Source organism: Triticum urartu, chromosome 4A (assembly GCF_056163025.1).
Source record: "Triticum urartu cultivar PI428250 chromosome 4A, HENAU_Tu73, whole genome shotgun sequence".
NCBI classification, from domain to species: Eukaryota; Viridiplantae; Streptophyta; class Magnoliopsida; order Poales; family Poaceae; genus Triticum; species Triticum urartu.
Window position 1 is genome coordinate 390,272,728 of NC_141876.1, and position 16,104 is coordinate 390,288,831.

A 16,104-nucleotide genomic window follows, 5' to 3' on the forward strand; every position below is an offset into this window, starting at 1 on the left:
TTTGATGTGTCCCTCCGTGACGGAGGAGACCATCCACTTGCCTCCCGCTCCGGACATGGCTGGAGAAGGTTGAGGTGGTGTGTGCGGACTTGGGCGCTGGAGCTCGAGTGCGCGGAAATGGATAGGCAAAGGAGGAAGAAGGCATGGATGAAAAGGTGGATCCTTATCCCCTTATATGGGTGGATGCGACTATGCGTCCCCACCAGCCTGGTAAAACTCGCTTATCTCCCAAGTGCCATAGTCAATGGCACGGTTGGGTTACCCACGCCCTTATTGATGAGAATCTCGGAATAAGGGGACACGATCTCTGCTTTGACAAGACGTGCCAAGGAAACCGCCTCACTAAACACATTGAGGTGGGGCAGTAAAACGATTCGAATAAAGACTTGGCCGTGGTGTGATGTCACGCTACGGAATACGTCAGCAGATTAGATTTGTGTAAATATTATTCTCTCTATGGCAATATGTGGAAACTTATTTTGCAGAGCCGGACACTACCTTTGTGTTCAAAATCTTCTATGAAGTACTTGGAGGAGGAACCCGCCTTGCAATGCCGAAGACAATCTGCGCACCGGACTCGTCGTCATTGAAGCCTGGTTCAGGGGCTACTGAGGGAGTCCTGGATTAGGGGGTGTCCGGATAGCCAGACTATACCTTCGGCCGGACTCCTAGACTATGAAGATACAAGATTGAAGACATCGTCCCGTGTCCGGAAGGGACTTTCCTTGGCGTGGAAGGCAAGCTTGGCAATACGGATATGTAGATCTCCTACCATTGTAACCAACTCTGTGTAACCCTAGCCCTCTCTGGTGTCTATATAAACCAGAGGGTTTTAGTCCGTAGGGACAACAATCATACCATGGGCTAGCTTCTAGGGTTTAGCCTCCTTGATCTCGTGGTAGATCTACACTTGAACTACCCATATCATCAATATTAATCAAATAGGAGTAGGGTTTTACCTCCATCGAGAGGGCCCGAACCTGGGTAAAAACATCGTGTCCCTTGTCTCCTGTTACCATCCGCCTAGACGCACAGTTCGGGACCCCCTACCCGAGATCCGCCGGTTTTGACACCGACAATGGTGTAAACCGGGCCTAAACTGTGCCCTTTGTAATAAGCCCCTGGTGCCCAGGTACGTGCATTATTCTGATGTGGCCACATGCCAAGACGTTAGCATCCTTCTCAGTTGTACTGATAATGCGAGGGATGTGTATCAACAAGAGATAGTAAAAAAGGTTTACGCATGGTCTTAATCTAAAAAGCATCCTTGGAACGGGTCCCTGCTGCACGTCTGTGCCTGTGTCTCCATTGTGCCGTATTCTGGATGGGTGTAGCACGATGGTCATCTGAAAAAGAGAGGAACTTAATTGACAAGTTGCTGTGCAAAAGGTAAGTTATACTAAATAAACAATATATAGTTCAAAATAAGTAAAGTTGAGCCTGATTGCCACTTGCGCGCGCACATTGAGCCCCTTGTATTGTAATAGGGGTATAGCCATCAAACCTGTATCAATTACATATAGCTGTACCGGACTCGTCCAACCGTGTCCGTGGTCTTAACAACCTATCAGATGATTTAGTTGGTGAGGCCGTTTAGTGTGCGGCTGCCAAGGCAGCCGCACGGTCTTCCGCGCGCAAGGAGCACTCAATATTTCCATTTACTGTAATGATGCCACGTGGACCGGTCATCTTAAGCATGAGAGAAGCGTAATGCGGTATTGCGTTAAAGCGAGCGAAAGCTTCGCGTCCGAGTAGTGCTTGATAGCCACTTTGGAACGGAGCGATGTGGAAGGTTAACTTTTCGCTGCGGAAGTTATCGGGAAAGCCGAATATAACCTATAGTAGCAGGGAGTCCGTGCAATGGGCTTCTGGGCCTGGCATTACTCCTTTAAAGGTAGTATTTCTATGGCTAACTTTTGCTGGGTCTATCCCCATGTTGCGGACTGTGTCCTGATATATCAGGTTTAAACTGCTGCCGCCGTCCATCAGGACTCGTGTGAAGTGGTATCCGTCAATTATTGGGTCTAATATCAAGGCAGCCCATCCTACACACCGGATACTTGCCGAGTAATCCCGATGGTCAAAGGTGATCGGTTGGGACAACCAGTGGCAGAACTCCGCGGTGATAGGCCCTGGGGCATGTGCCTCTGGGAGTGCCGCTTTGTTTCTCCCCTTTATCACGTGTAACACGTTGACTGTTTTGACTTCTGGTGGGAATTTCTTCTGTTCCCCAGTGCTTTGCTTGCGAGGCTCATCCTCGTCTTCGCTTGGTGTATCCTGCCCCTTATGTTCGGTGTTGAGCTTGCCGGACTGCTTGAAAAACCAACATTCCCTATTGGTATGATTTGCAGGCTTATCAGGGGTGCTGTGGATCTGACATATGTTATCCAGAATCTTGTTTAGGATGGACAGTTCATCTCTGTTGCCTTTGGAGGGCAGCTTTTGCTGACCTAGCCGAGAGCTTCTGAATCCGGCGTTTACCGCCATGCTCTTTGGGCTGTCTTCTTTATTCTAGTGCTTATTTTTGCTATGTTGTGACTTCCCGTTTCCATCCCTGACTTCGGATGTACTTGGGTCGCTGGTGCTGCATCGGGCTAACCAGCTGTCCTCGCCTGCGCAAAAGTGGGTCATGAGGCTTGTTAATGCTGCCATAGTTCTCGGCTTTTCTTGGCCGAGGTGTTTGGCAAGCCATTCGTCTCGAACGCTATGCTTGAAAGCTGCTAAGGCTTCGGCGTTCGGACGGTCGACTATTTGGTTCTTTTCAGTGAGGAACCTGTTCCAAAGCTTTCGGGCTGACTCTCCAGGCTGTTGAGTTATATGACTTAAATCGTCTGCATCCGGTGGTTGGACATAGGTCCCTTGAAAATTTTCCCGAAAGGCGTCTTCGAGCTCTTCCCAGCTTCCAATAGAGTTTTCGGGGAGGCTTTTAAGCTAGTGCCAAGCTGGCCCTTTGAGCTTGACTGGTAAGTACTTGATGGCGTGGAGATCGTCTCCCCGAGCCATATGGATATGGAGGATGTAGTCCTCAATCCAGACTCCAGGGTCTGTTGTTCCGTCGTACGCCTCTATGTTTATGGGTTTGAATCCTTCTGGAAATTCATGGTCCAGCACCTCATCGGTGAAACATAGGGGGTGTGCAGCACCCCTATATTTGGGTGTACCGTGGTGTTCGGATGTTTGTTGTGTTGCATTGCATGCTGGAGCGTGCTTGCGTGGCCCGTATGTGGATCTGGTTGCGCCGTCCTTTTGATGCGAGCCCTCGCGTGGATCGCGTACTGGCTTATGTGCGGCGTCGTTTGCCGCTCTATGTTGGCCATGAGGTCGTCTATCCTACCAGATGGCCGTTCTAATTTTTGGTTGCGGGGGATCAAAGGCCTCCTCATCGAATTCAGGTAGCAACTTTCGCTTTGGGTAGCTCTTGGTGTGGCGATTACTGCCGTACTTCGCTGAAGTGTTGAGTACTTCACTCCGTCTGATTTTGAGTGTGTCTTGTGCAGCCCTGAGCCTTTGCTTCTACTTTTTTAGACTCCTCGTAGTGGCAACCAGCCTTTGATGGGCATTCTATTGCTCCGGGCGCCTGTCCGGTGTGGTGTCATCCAGACTGTTATCTTCGACGGGGTCAGGTTGTTCGGTTAGATTCTCCATGTTGCCCTGGTCGGGCGATGGTTCACCCTGCTCTATCGCCGGGTCTATATGCTCGCTGTTTCTGCCGAGGCGGGATTTGGTGCGGCGCTTACGCCACCGCTTTGACTGCTTCTCGAGGGAACAACCCTTCGCTGCATCCTTCCATTCCTCGTCATCGTTTTCTATGGTTGTGTCCACCATGTATACATCATATGATGAAGTGGGCGTCCAGTGCCCTGTGGGCAGTGGTTTTTGTTCGTCTCCTGCATCGTCGTCCATACCGTCGATGTCTTCGGAGTCGAAGTCGAGCATGTCAGTCAAATCGTCGACAGTGGCTACTAAGTGGGTGGTGGGTGGGGGCGGATTTCTTCGTCATCCGCATCCCAATCCTGCCGAACATAATTCAGCCCGGACTCTCCTGACAGGGAGAGAGACCTTAATGAGTTCAGTATGTCACCGAAGGACGAGTGCTGAAAGATATCCGCGGAGGTAAACTCCATGATCGGCGCCCAATCTGATTCGATGGGCACGGGCGCAGGCGGTTCGGAGTCCGTGGCCGGGGAGGAATCCGGTAGTTCGGCGTCACGGCTCCCGTGAAGGGTAAGGTCGATACTCGGCTCGATCGCCGATGAGAGTGTGGCATCCGTGGTGGGGTCTATCCACCCGTCCATGGATGGTGCAACTGGCTCCGAATTAAGGGTCGGAGTAGTTGTCGGCGCGATCTCGTGGACACTGTCCGATGGCAGAGCTAAATAATGCTCATCGTGTGTCGGGGGTTTGGTGCGACATATGCCAACGGATGGCTTATCATGGTGGGGGCGAGTAGAATGTCGCCGGTGCCTGGAAACGGGATGAGGCGAAGGCATGCACGCCGGCGAATCTTACCCAGTTTCGGGGCTCTCCGGGGAGATAATACCCCTACTACTACTCTGCGGGGTCTGCGCATGATCACTATGGTCAAGTGTTTACACGGTTGCTCCTTGAGCTGTGTATGGTGGTAGGAGAGGGCAAGGCTAGCTCTCTCCCTCTATCTGGTGAGGTATGGAACTACTGGGATCCAACCCTTTGCATGGGTGCCCTGGGGGGTTTATATAGGCTTACCCCCTAGGGGTACAATGGTAATGTGACTGGGCGCGGGCCCAGCCGTCAGTGTCTCCGACCTCCGACTTCTCCGCCGACTGCTAGGGCCCGCCGACTGGTCTGGTACGGAGCCGACAAGCCGCGTCCGCCGTGGGCGGGTCTTGCCGGCTGCTGATTACTGTAGCCGTGCTCCTGATGATGCAAGTTTGGTCATGGGGTCGTGGCAACAGCCCCGCCGCCTGGCGGGCGATCACTGTGGCCATTCCCCATCTCTCCTTGATTAATGGTGCGCGGGCCCGGGGGAGGGCTCGGCCGACTCCCCTAGGCCGACTCCCGTTGGGTCCGACTGGCGGTGCCCCCGCCGTCTTCCAATGTCTCGCTGGCTGGTGGGCCCTGCTGCCTCCAAGCCGTACAGACAAGCCGTCATGGGCGCAGGACTAGGTACAGTGGTGCTGATGTCAGGGCCGGCTGGGCAACAGTGCCACGCCACGGGGAGATCTTCCCAAGTATGGCGCGCTGTAGCCATGCCTGCCCTTGGTAAGGGGTGGGTAGTGGGCTTTATTGTAGCCACGTCCCTGCCCCATCCCTCTCGATGAGGTCACGGTTTGTTGGAGTCGCCGGCCGACTCCCCAAAGCCGGCTTCTCTGGAAGTCGCCCCTGGGACTCGGCCGTGAGCGGGCAGTCGGCCGCCTTGCCGTAGACTCCGCAGGAGGCGGCTCTTCGCCTTGTGGTCTTGAGGGGCGCAGCCTGCCCCGATGTCTTGAAAGGTCGTGGGGCTCGGGTTGGCCTGCCCGTGGCCCATTACTCCGACAGTAGTCCCCGAAACTGATGAGGCGCCACGGACGATCGGCCGAGAAGCCTCAGCGGTTTCTCTTTCCGGGCGCAACTCATGGTCTTGATTGACTTCCGTCGGGCTGACTAGAAGGAATCGGACTCGCCCAACTCGGACTTACTCAATTCTGACTTGCTCAGTAGTTCGAACGTCGCGGCGGAATTTCAAGTGGCAAGCTAGCTAACCTTCCAGAGAAAGCCGCCCGTTCCTAGCCTGTCACACAAGGGCACGTGGCCAGGCCGTTCTGTCATCCCACGCGCGTGACGGGACAGGCCCATAGGCGGGGCCCGCCACTACCGCGCCTCGGCGCCCGAGCGGATCCGTTGCGGCCCTGGTGGGCGGTTAGGATTCTCGTGAAGTTACTGCGCGCAGTAACTTTACGTGGATCGTGGGGGTCGTGGGGCTACGGGCGCAGTAAATCCCCATGTCCGCCCCATCGGCTTCGCAACCCATAGGGGTATAAGTAGGGGGAAGAGGGGGGCACGCGCGCCCCTCCTCCCCACTACCCCTCGCTTCTTCCTCCTCGCAGCTCCTCGCTCTCCTGCTCTCCTGCTTCCTCTTCTCTTCCTTGCCTTGCCGCATGCCCAAGCTCCGGCGAACGCCGTGGCGACAGCTTCGCGATGAGCTCTTCCTCCGCTGCCGCGCCTCCCCCAATGCGCTCCGGCACCTGGGACGGCTTCGAGGTCCACGAAGACCATATCGAGTTCCTCCGCCGGACCCATCGGCTTCCCGGCGAGGATCGCGTGCGGGTGCGTCTCACGCTAGATGGGGAGATTTCCCCCGCCCCGCGGGAGGGCGAGCGGGTCATCTTCCGCTCGCACTGCCTGCGCGGGCTGGGGCTGCCGGCGAGCAGCTTCTTCCGGTCGTTCATGGAGTTTTACGGACTCCAGCCGCATCACCTCACCCCCAACACAGTGGTGCTGCTGTCCGCCTTCATGGCTCTGTGCAAGGGCTTCCTTGGAGTCCTCCCCACCCTAGAGCTCTGGGGGGAGTTCTTCTTCTCCAAGCTCGGCACCCAGGCCGCGGGCATGCCGTCTCAGTGCGGCGCCTTCATCGCCGTGCGAAGGACAGGAGCCGACAACCACTTCCCCTCCATCTCCCTGCTGAAGTCGGTGAAGATGTGGCAGCGGTCCTACTTCTACGTCAAGAACGTCGCCACGAGGGGCGACTGGGTTAATCTGCTGGCTTTCGAAGCCGGCCCGCCGGCTGGCAGACTGCCCAACTGGTAGTACCGGGCCAGGTCGCTGATGCCTACGGGAGCCGACGCCATCTCGTGACTCCGAGTGCTGACGCAGTCAGAGGGTCTGACTGGCCCGGACCTACTGGCCGCCTTCGTCTTGCGCCGAATTCTCCCACTCCAAGGCCGCCCTCACCTGATATGCCAGATGAGCGGGGGCCACCACCCGAGTGGGATGTGCACCAAGGACATGCCTCATGAAGAGGTGGCCCTGATGGTGAACTACCTCTCGGACAGCAGGCTCCCGGAGGACTGGCGATTCGGCAAGGAGCCATACTCCCGCGCCAACCCCCCGCCCGTGGTGAGTCGCCTTTCTTTTCTTTAGATTGTCTTCTTCTTGCCGAGTCTTGTTTTAATCAGTCTTCTTTTTGGTTAGAATCCCCTTCTTCACCCACCAGCCGGCACCTCGGGGCCGACCCGTGAGTTCGCCGCCGATCGGGCGAAGAGCGACATCGACGACCCCGATCTGGGGGCGGCGGCTCTGGAAGACGATGCCGAGGGAGGAGGAGGAACGACTGGCGACTTCAGGCCCTCGGCTACCTTTGCCGACTGGCCTGAAGACGACGCCGAGGGAGGAGTCGCCCCTCATCATCGGCCAGGAGCCAGCCAGCCGGGCGCGGGCTCTTCTGCCGCGTTGGGCGCTCCAGGCGGCGGGAAGAAATGCCGGGCTGCGCCGACTTTGTTTGGCAGCCGGCCGAAGAAGCCCAAGGGCTCGGCTGCGGCGACCCAGTGGGACGAGGCAGCCGCAAAGGCCACCCGCTTCCGTAAGGAGGTGAAGAAGCTGCCGTTGGTCTCCGTGTAAGTATTCTGACTTCAAAGTTTATTCTTTCTTCGTGTTTTGTCCGAGTCTCTGCTCGCCCTTCTTTCTTCAGGGCTCCCCTCTCTCTTGAGCGGGTCGCCGCCGCCTCCGTCATGGGGTCAGCAGAGACGCCCGCCACCACTCGGCGGATAGACCCCGCTGCCGACCTCCGGGAGGCGACGGAGCGGAATGCGCAGGAGAAGCGCAATGAAGAAGAAGCCCTCCGCCTAGAGAAGGCGGATGCCGACAGGGCGGAGGCCTCCGCCAAGAAAAAACTAGTGGAGGCCGAAGCCGCCGCCGTGGCGAAGCAGCGGGCTGAGGAAGCCGCACGCCGCCAGGCAGCCTTGCTTGTTACCCCGCTGAACTCTGCACCGCTGCTGCCGGAGTTCACGGGGCAGACTGGAGGAGCCGGCGGGGAGAACCTCGTCGAGGAGAGGGAAGGCGGCGAGCCCTCTACTCCGGGCGCGAACGTTCCGCCGCCATCTGAAGGCGTGCGAGGCGAGCAACCAGTGGACCCTCCAGTGCCGCCGACCGAAGAAGAGGCCGTGGCGAGGCTGCTCCTCCAGGTCGGCTCGCCAGCATGCCGTCGTCTAGAGAAGGCGACTTCGGCACCCCGCCCCCTGGAGGCCAGCACCACCAGCTCCGCGGCTCCAGACGCCGAGGCGACGAGCGCCGCACCTGCTGGGTGGGTGCGGGGAGGCGGCACAGGGCCGCTGAACCGGGCGCTCCTGGACGTCCAGGCGAAGCTCCGCGCTGAGGGCGACGCCCTCTAGAGCTGCACCAAGGCGTTCCTGGCGTCGCAGGCGGCCGTCCGGGTATGTCTTTTCTTTGGGCCTTTATTTTTCTTGTTCCTCTCTGTGGGGGCGCGCCAGCGCACCCACTGGGTGTAGTCCCCGAGTTTCGGGCCGGCTGCTGAGCAGGCGGTCCAGAACTCCAATTTGATGAACTTCTAGGTACTAACTTTGTCTGAAATGCTTGTTGCAGGACTACCACAACCTTTGCGTCGCCACCTTCAACCGTAATGTTGAAGAGTTGGGCAAGCGGACCGCTGACTTGGCGGAGAGCCGGAGTAAGTCTTCCTCCTTTTTCTCTTCTCTGCGGGGGCGCGCTAGCGCACCTACAGGCTGTAGTCCCTGAGATTCGGGCCGACTGCTGAACAGTCGGGCCGGATCTCCGCGGCGACCTACTTTATTGACGACTGCTGTCTTTCTTTCTTTCCTTCAGGGGCCAACGCTGCTCTTCAACATCAGCTGAGTCAAGCCAACTCCGCCCTGCTCGCCAAAGGGGAGGAGTGCAGCAAGCTCGCCGCGGAGCGCGATCTGCTGACCACTCAGTTGGCAGAGCAGAAGGGGCTGCTCGCGAAGTCGTAGAGGGAGGCAGAGGAGACGGAGGCCACCCTCCTGGCCGAGGTCACGAGTGAGCGCTCTTCCTGGTCTGACAAGGAGGCGATGCTGTCCTCCGGCTTCCACGAGATTGAAGACATCGTTGATGGTGAGTCTCTTTGTTTTCTTTCTTTGAGCCGCCGACCTAGGTCGTGCCGACTCCTGGTTTTCGACTCGCTTTTTTGTTTCTTCGTGTCTTTTGCAAACTTCTTCCCTGGGCAGTCTCAGGCTGCTATCCAAGCCATCGAGGCCGATCGTGCAAGTCGGAGGGCGGAGGGCGCAGAGATCGCCGCCGATGCCCCCCGAACTCTTGATGAGCACATCTTGAGTATCGAGGCTCGCCTCTGGCCGGCTCACCGGATGCTGCGCCGGCTTCAGCGCGTCGGCGCCCAGGCGATCTCCGCCCTTTGGCCGGATATGCAGGCTCCACGCTCCCCCAGCCTGACGGCCAACTGGTTGGAGGTCGCGGCTGGTCGCCTCGAGGCCTGGAAGGGCTCTTCGGCCCGGGCTGGAGCGCGCCGGGCCTTGGAATTCGTCAAGGCGTGGTACTCGGGGCTGGATCTAGACCGGTTGGCCACGCTTCGGTCGGAGGCCCAGCCAGAGCTGGCGGCTGCGGAAGACGCCCTCGTCAAGCGTGCTGCGGCGATCGCCGAGTACACCGACAAAAGCATCTTCATCCCCGAGCGGTCTGAAGACGGCGAGGAGGTCCCGCGGAGTGGTTTGGGATGAACCCAGACTACAGCGAAGACTCGGCGGAGGTGATCGGCTCCAGCGTCGAGGAGGAGGATGAGGCGGAGGGTGAGGGCGAGGCGGAGGCACCAGAAGACGGATCAGACGGCCAGCCTCAGCCCGACCGCGCCTCCAGCAACGAGCCGCGTGCGACCGATCCCACTGCTGCCGGAGGCGATCAAGCCGAGACTAGCCGGCCGACCGCCCTGACGACTGACGCTGGCGCCTCCTCCGAACCCCCGACTCCGTCTGCCACCTCCTAAGCTGCCGCTGTGTCTTTTGTTTTGTCTGTTTTAGTAGTCTTTTGAAGAACTTGTTAATTCGCACAATTCCACCCGTGGGGTGTATTCAGAACCTCTGCTTGACAATTCGGCCAAGGGCCTGTGTTATATATATGTGTCTATCTTTTCTTGCTCATTGTTCTTTTTGGCTGTTTTCCTTTGCCGCTTTCTCCTAGTTGCCTGCCTTGCCAATCGGACAGCCGCTCTGCAGACTATTGCTGGATCAAGTGCTAGGCTACTTTGGGAAAGCAAGTACTTAGCCGATTTCAAGATTGTTTGAGCAAGTTGGATAGAAAACGACAATCCGACTGTCCGAGAGTCAGTTTGCGAGAAGGGCTTGGAAGCCGTCTTGAGCTATGTTTTATGCTTTGGGTCCTTAGCCATTTTTCATGTGAATGCCCATTCTACCTTACTGCTTCCCACTGTACAGTCGCTTTGTGAGCTGTGGCTTCTGGCAGGAGACGGCTTAGGCATTTACACACTACTTGTCCGACTGCAGGAAGCATTTCATAGTGCAAGGCGGCAAGTCCCCGGGCCGACTTGTCGAGCCTGGTGCCAAGAGGCATGACAAAGGGTAACATACTTGTAGGCATAATTTTTATCATACAGACAAAAGAGGGCAGTCCCCGTGCTCGTCTCAGGGGGCCCAAAGTCTTGGTATTTTAATACAAAAGGTAGCGTGGTATATACTGCATCAACTGTAAAATCTTCGGAGAAGATTTGCATTCCATGGCCGCTCTGTCTCCTTGCCGGAGTCGTCCCTCTTGCGTGCTCGGGGCTTCTGAGCGTCGATCAGGTAGTAGGAGTCGTTGCCTAGTACTTTGCTGATGATGAAAGGGCCTTCCCAAGGCGGCGACAGCTTGTGCTGGCCGGCTGTTCGCTGGATCAGCCGGAGTACAAGGTCGCCTTCTTGGAAAGATCTTGGCCTGACCTTCTTGTTGTGGTATCGGCGCAGGCTCTGCTGGTAGATGCTGGACCGGCTGAGTGCCAACAGCCGGCCCTCTTCCAGCAGATCGACGCCGTCTTGTCGTGCTTCTTCTGCTTCCTCCTTGATGTACATGGTGACTCGTGGGGAGTCGAACTCTATGTCTGTTGGGATGACGGCTTCGGCACTCTAGACGAGGAAGAAGGGCGTGAAGCCGGTTGACTTGTTTGGAGTCGTGCACAGACTCCAGAGGACGGCTGGCAGCTCGTCAAGCCAGCAGCCAGCCGAGTGCTCGAGAGGCTTGATCAACCGAGGCTTGATGCTGGATAGGATGAGGCCGTTTGCTCGCTCCACTTGGCCGTTTGACTGCGGGTGGGCGACGGATGCTAGGTCCAGTCGGATGCCCTATGTTGCGCAGAAACGGGCCAAGGCGCCTTTGGCAAAATTTGTGCCGTTGTCGGTGATGATGCTGTGTGGTATGCAGTACCGAATTGTGATGTCGGTGATGAAGGTCACGGCAGTCGGACTGTTCAGTTTCTTGATTGGCTTCACTTCCACCCACTTGGTGAACTTGTCCACTGCGACAAGTAGGTGAGTTAGACCGCCTCGTGCTGTTTTGAATGGTCCCACCATGTCTAGACCCCAAACTGCGAAAGGCCAAGCAATGGGGATGGTCTTTAGCGCGGAAGCCGGCTGATGCGGCTTGGAGCTGAACTTCTGGCACCCTTTGCATTTTTGGACCAACTCCTTGGCCTCTTCCAAGGCAGTCGGCCAAAAGAAACCGTGCCGAAAAGCTTTGGCGACGAGTGCTCTTGAAGCCGCATGGTGGCCACATTCGCCTTGATGGATGTCTTTGAGGATTGCCTGGCCTTGCTCTGGCTCTACGCAGTGCTGGTAGACACCAGTGACGCTGCGCCTGACCAGCTCTCTGTTGATTATGGTATAAGCTGCTGCCCGGTGTTGTACTTGCCGAGCTGAGGTCTCATCAGTTGGTAGCTCTTTGTTCACCGGAAATTTGAGGATGGGCTGGGCCCATGAGGGTGCTGCTATTTTGTCGACTATCAGAACTACGACTTGGATGAGGGCGGCTGGGCTAGGAGGCGGCGGGCTGGAGTCAACAACCGCTTGTTGGGCTGATGAAGTCCCCAGGCCGACTGGCTCGGTCCTTGGGCTGAGTTCTGGAATCTCCAAGTTCGTTACCGCAGTCCCCGGGCCGGGCTCGACCGTGGCAGCTTTGGAGTCATCCGCCAAAGTCCCCGTTCCGACTAACAGAACTCTAGAGTCGGGTCCGCCGTCTTCGGGAGGAGCCGGCACAAAGATGGAGTCTGATTTTGGTGAAGGCTTGACAGACGGCTTGAGGAGGCGTTGAAGGGCGACGCCAGATGGTATTGCTTGGCGGGTAGAGCCGATTCGTGCCAAGGCGTCTGCTTGGTTGTTGTCATTTCTTGGCACATGGAGGAACTCGCACCCTTCGAAATACCCGCTGAGTTGCTGCACGAGGAAACGGTAGCTCGCCATGTTTGCGTCTTTGGCGTCCCAATTGCCAGATGACTGCTGGACCACTAAGTCCGAGTCGCCATAACACAAGATCCGGCGGATGCCAAGTTCTTTGGCAAGTCGGAGCCCGTGAATGAGCGCCTCGTACTCGGCCACGTTGTTGGAGGCGGCAAAATGGATTTGCAGTGCATATTTGAGCTTGTTGCCTTTGGGAGAGGTGAGGACGACGCCGGCTCCCAAGCCGGTGCGCATCTTGGAGCCGTCGAAGTGCATCCGCCAATGGGTGGAGTCAGGTGCTGGAGGCAGGTACTGGGTCTCGGCCCAGTCGACGAGAAAGTCGGCCAGTGCTTGTGATTTGATAGCGGTGCAGGGCTGGTAGTAGATGGTGTAAGGAGCCAGCTCTATGGCCCACTTGGCCACTCGACCAGAGGCATCACGGCTGCCGATGATCTCAGCAAGTGGAGCCGTGCAGACCACCGTGATTGGATGTTCTTGAAAGTAAGGCTTCAATTTCTTGGCAGCAAAGCGCACGCCATAGCACATCTTTTGGTAGTGGGGTAGTTCTGCTTGGAGGTCGACAGTACCTCGCTCAGGTAATATACTGGTCTCTGGACAGGTAGCGCCTTGCCTTCCTCCTTGCGCTCTACTACAATGACTGTGCTGACTACTCGGCTGGTGGCGGCGATGTACAGGAGCATAGGTTCCTTGGGAGTCGGAGCCGCTAGGACGGGTGGAGCAGTCAGCATCTTCTTCAACTGGTGGAAAGCTTCGTCCGCCTTATGGTTCCACTCGAAAAAAGTGGTCTTCTTCATGAGTTGGTATAAGGGGAGAGCTTTCTCGCCCAGCCGACTGATGAATCGACTGATGGACGCCAAGCAGCCGGTGAACTTCTGCACATCTAGCAGTCGGCTAGGTACCTCCATTCTCTCGATGGCCTTGATTTTTACTGGGTTGCATTCTATGCCGCGCTCAGAGACCAGGAAACCTAGCAGCTGGCCGGCTGGTACTCCGAAGACACACTTCTCGGGGTTGAGCTTGATCTGGAATCAGCGCAGGTTCTCAAAGGTCTCCTTGAGGTCTTCCAGCAATGTTCCTCGCTTTTCTGTCTTCACCACTACGTCGTCCACGTAAACGTGGGCATTCCTACCGAGCTCCTTGAGGAGGCACTTCTGCATGCAACGTTGAAAGGTGGCGCCGGCATTCCTCAGGCCAAACGTCATGGTGAGGTAGCAGAATGCTCCAAACGGCGTGATGAAGGCGGTCTTCAATATATCAACCGGGTTCAGCTTGCTCTGGTGATATCCTGAGTACGCATCCAAGAAACTCAACAGCTCGCATCCGGCTGTGGAGTCTATCACCTGATCAATTCTCGGCAGAGCAAACGGGTCCTTGGGGCAGGCCTTGTTGAGGCTCGTGTAGTCAATACACATTCGCCATTGCTTGTTCTTCTTTAGCACCAGGACTGGATTTGCCAGCCACTCCGGGAAGAAAACTTCCATAATGAAGCCGGCTGCTAGGAGTCGGGCTATCTTTTCTCCGACAACTCTTCTCTTCTCTTCTGATAAGCGGCGCAGGGGCTGCCTGACTGGCTTTGCATCAGATCGGACGTGTATCTTGTGCTCGGCGAATTCCGTCGGCACACCTGGCATGTCTTTGGGAGACCACGCGAAGATGTCCCGATTCTCACAGAGGAAATTGACGAGCTCGCCTTCCTATTTGCTGTCGAGGATTGCACCTACGACAGCGTACCTCTCTGGGTGCTCCGGATCCAAGGGTATCTTCTTTGTCTCTTTGGCCGGCTTGAACGAACCTTCGGCTTCCGACTCCTTCGGGTCGGGCGATATCTCTGGCTGCTTGCTGGCCATCGCCACAGCTCGCTCAAGGAGTCGCTTCTCGGCCGCAATCACCAGGGACTCGACCAGCCCACTGCTCTCGGCCGCGCAAGCGGACGACTTCCGGTAGTCGCCGACCACAGTCAGAGTTCCCCTAGAACTGGGCATCTTCATCTTGAGGTAGGCGTAGTGGGGGACCGCCATGAACTTGGCCAAGGCGGGCCGGCCAAGTAGCGCATGGTACGGGCTCTCGAGGTCCACCACCTCAAACCAAACAGACTCTCTTCGGAACTGATCTTTGTCCCCAAAGAGGACGTCAATCAGGATCTTGCCGATTGGTGAACAGGAAAGCCCAGGAACAATGCCGTGGAACACAGTCCGGCTGTTCTGAAGCTGTCTCTGCTTGACTCGTAACTTCTCCATGGTGTCCTTGTACAGGATGTTGATGCTGCTGCCCCCATCTATCAGAACTTGCGAAAAACGCGCGGCCCGTTTGTCCGTGGCAAAGGTGGCGTCTAGGACCAAGGCGTAGGAGCCCGGACTCGGCATCACTTCTGGGTGGTCAGCCCTGCTCCAGCTGATGGGCCTCTCTGACCAGTGCATGAACTCTGGCGTCTCTGAGGCTACCGCGTTCACCTCTTGTCGCTGCAGCCACCTGCTGTGTCGGTCGTCAGCCACACTGGTGAACACCATATAGGCTCCGTGCTCTTCAGGGTACTCGTCTTGTACTGCGCCGACTGGCTTGGCTGCCGGCTGCTGGGGCGGAGGCGGAGGCGGCTGCCCAGCAGGCGGGGGTGGCAGGAGGCCATCTCCCTTGGCGGTCCTGGTGAGCCAGTGGCACTTCCGGGTGGTGTGATTTGATGGCTTCGTGCCACTATGGAACTTGCAAGGTCCATCCAAGGTCTGCTCATAGGAGAAGGCCGGCAACCAGTTCGGCTTGCCGCCTTTCTGTCGCTTGGGCGGAGGCTGCTCTTCTGGCTGCTGGGCTTCGACGGTCGCGACCTGCCGGTTGCTGGAAGCCGGCTGCGGGGCCTTGCGCTTGTGGTCGCCCTGCTGTTGTCGCCGGTCGGCGTCCGCTGCCGGAGTTCTTGGAGCCCGAGGAGCTACCTTGCCAGTCGTGCTGATTTGAATTTCCGTCTTCATGGTGGAGTCGGACGTAGCGTACTTGTCCGCTATGATCAGCAACTCGTCGAGGGTTTCTGGCTCGTCGCAGAGGAGCTTGTGCTTGAGGAGGGTGCCTTCTCGGCACCTGGCTGTGAAGTACTCGATGGCCTGCACCTCATGCACGCCCTCGCAGGAGTTCTGCAGCTCAGCCCAACGCGTGAGGTAGTCGCGAGTCGACTCATCAGGACCTTGCACGCATAGGGAGAGCTGGCAAGGCTTGGGAGGACGCTTGTACGTGCTGATGAAGTTGCGAACGAATGCTTCGGTGAAGTCAACCCAGCTGTTGATGCTACGGGGCTTTAGGCTGTTCAGCCATGTCCGGGCCGTGCCTTGGAGCATGAGCGGAACGTACTTTACGACGACATGCTTGTTGCCGTTTGCTATGCTGACAACCATGGAGTAGTCGACTAGCCAGTCTTCCGGCTTCACGGAGCCGGTATACTTGGGCGTGTCTCTTGGGAGCATGAACCCTCTGGGAAAGGGCTCGTCCCGAATGCGGGGCCCGAAACAAGGCGGACCCAGCTCGTCTTCTTCTTCCAGCGCCAGGGACCGGTGAAGTCGGTCGATCTGGTGGCGGGCGTCATTCTCTCCGACTCCCTCTCGGCGGCCAAGGCGGTCACCGAGAGTCGGATGGTCAACAGGAGGCGGGGAGACTCGCCTCTCCTTGCGGGGAGGGGGAGGCGGACAGTCGTCCCGTCGTTCCACTGCTCTCGGGCGGCCGT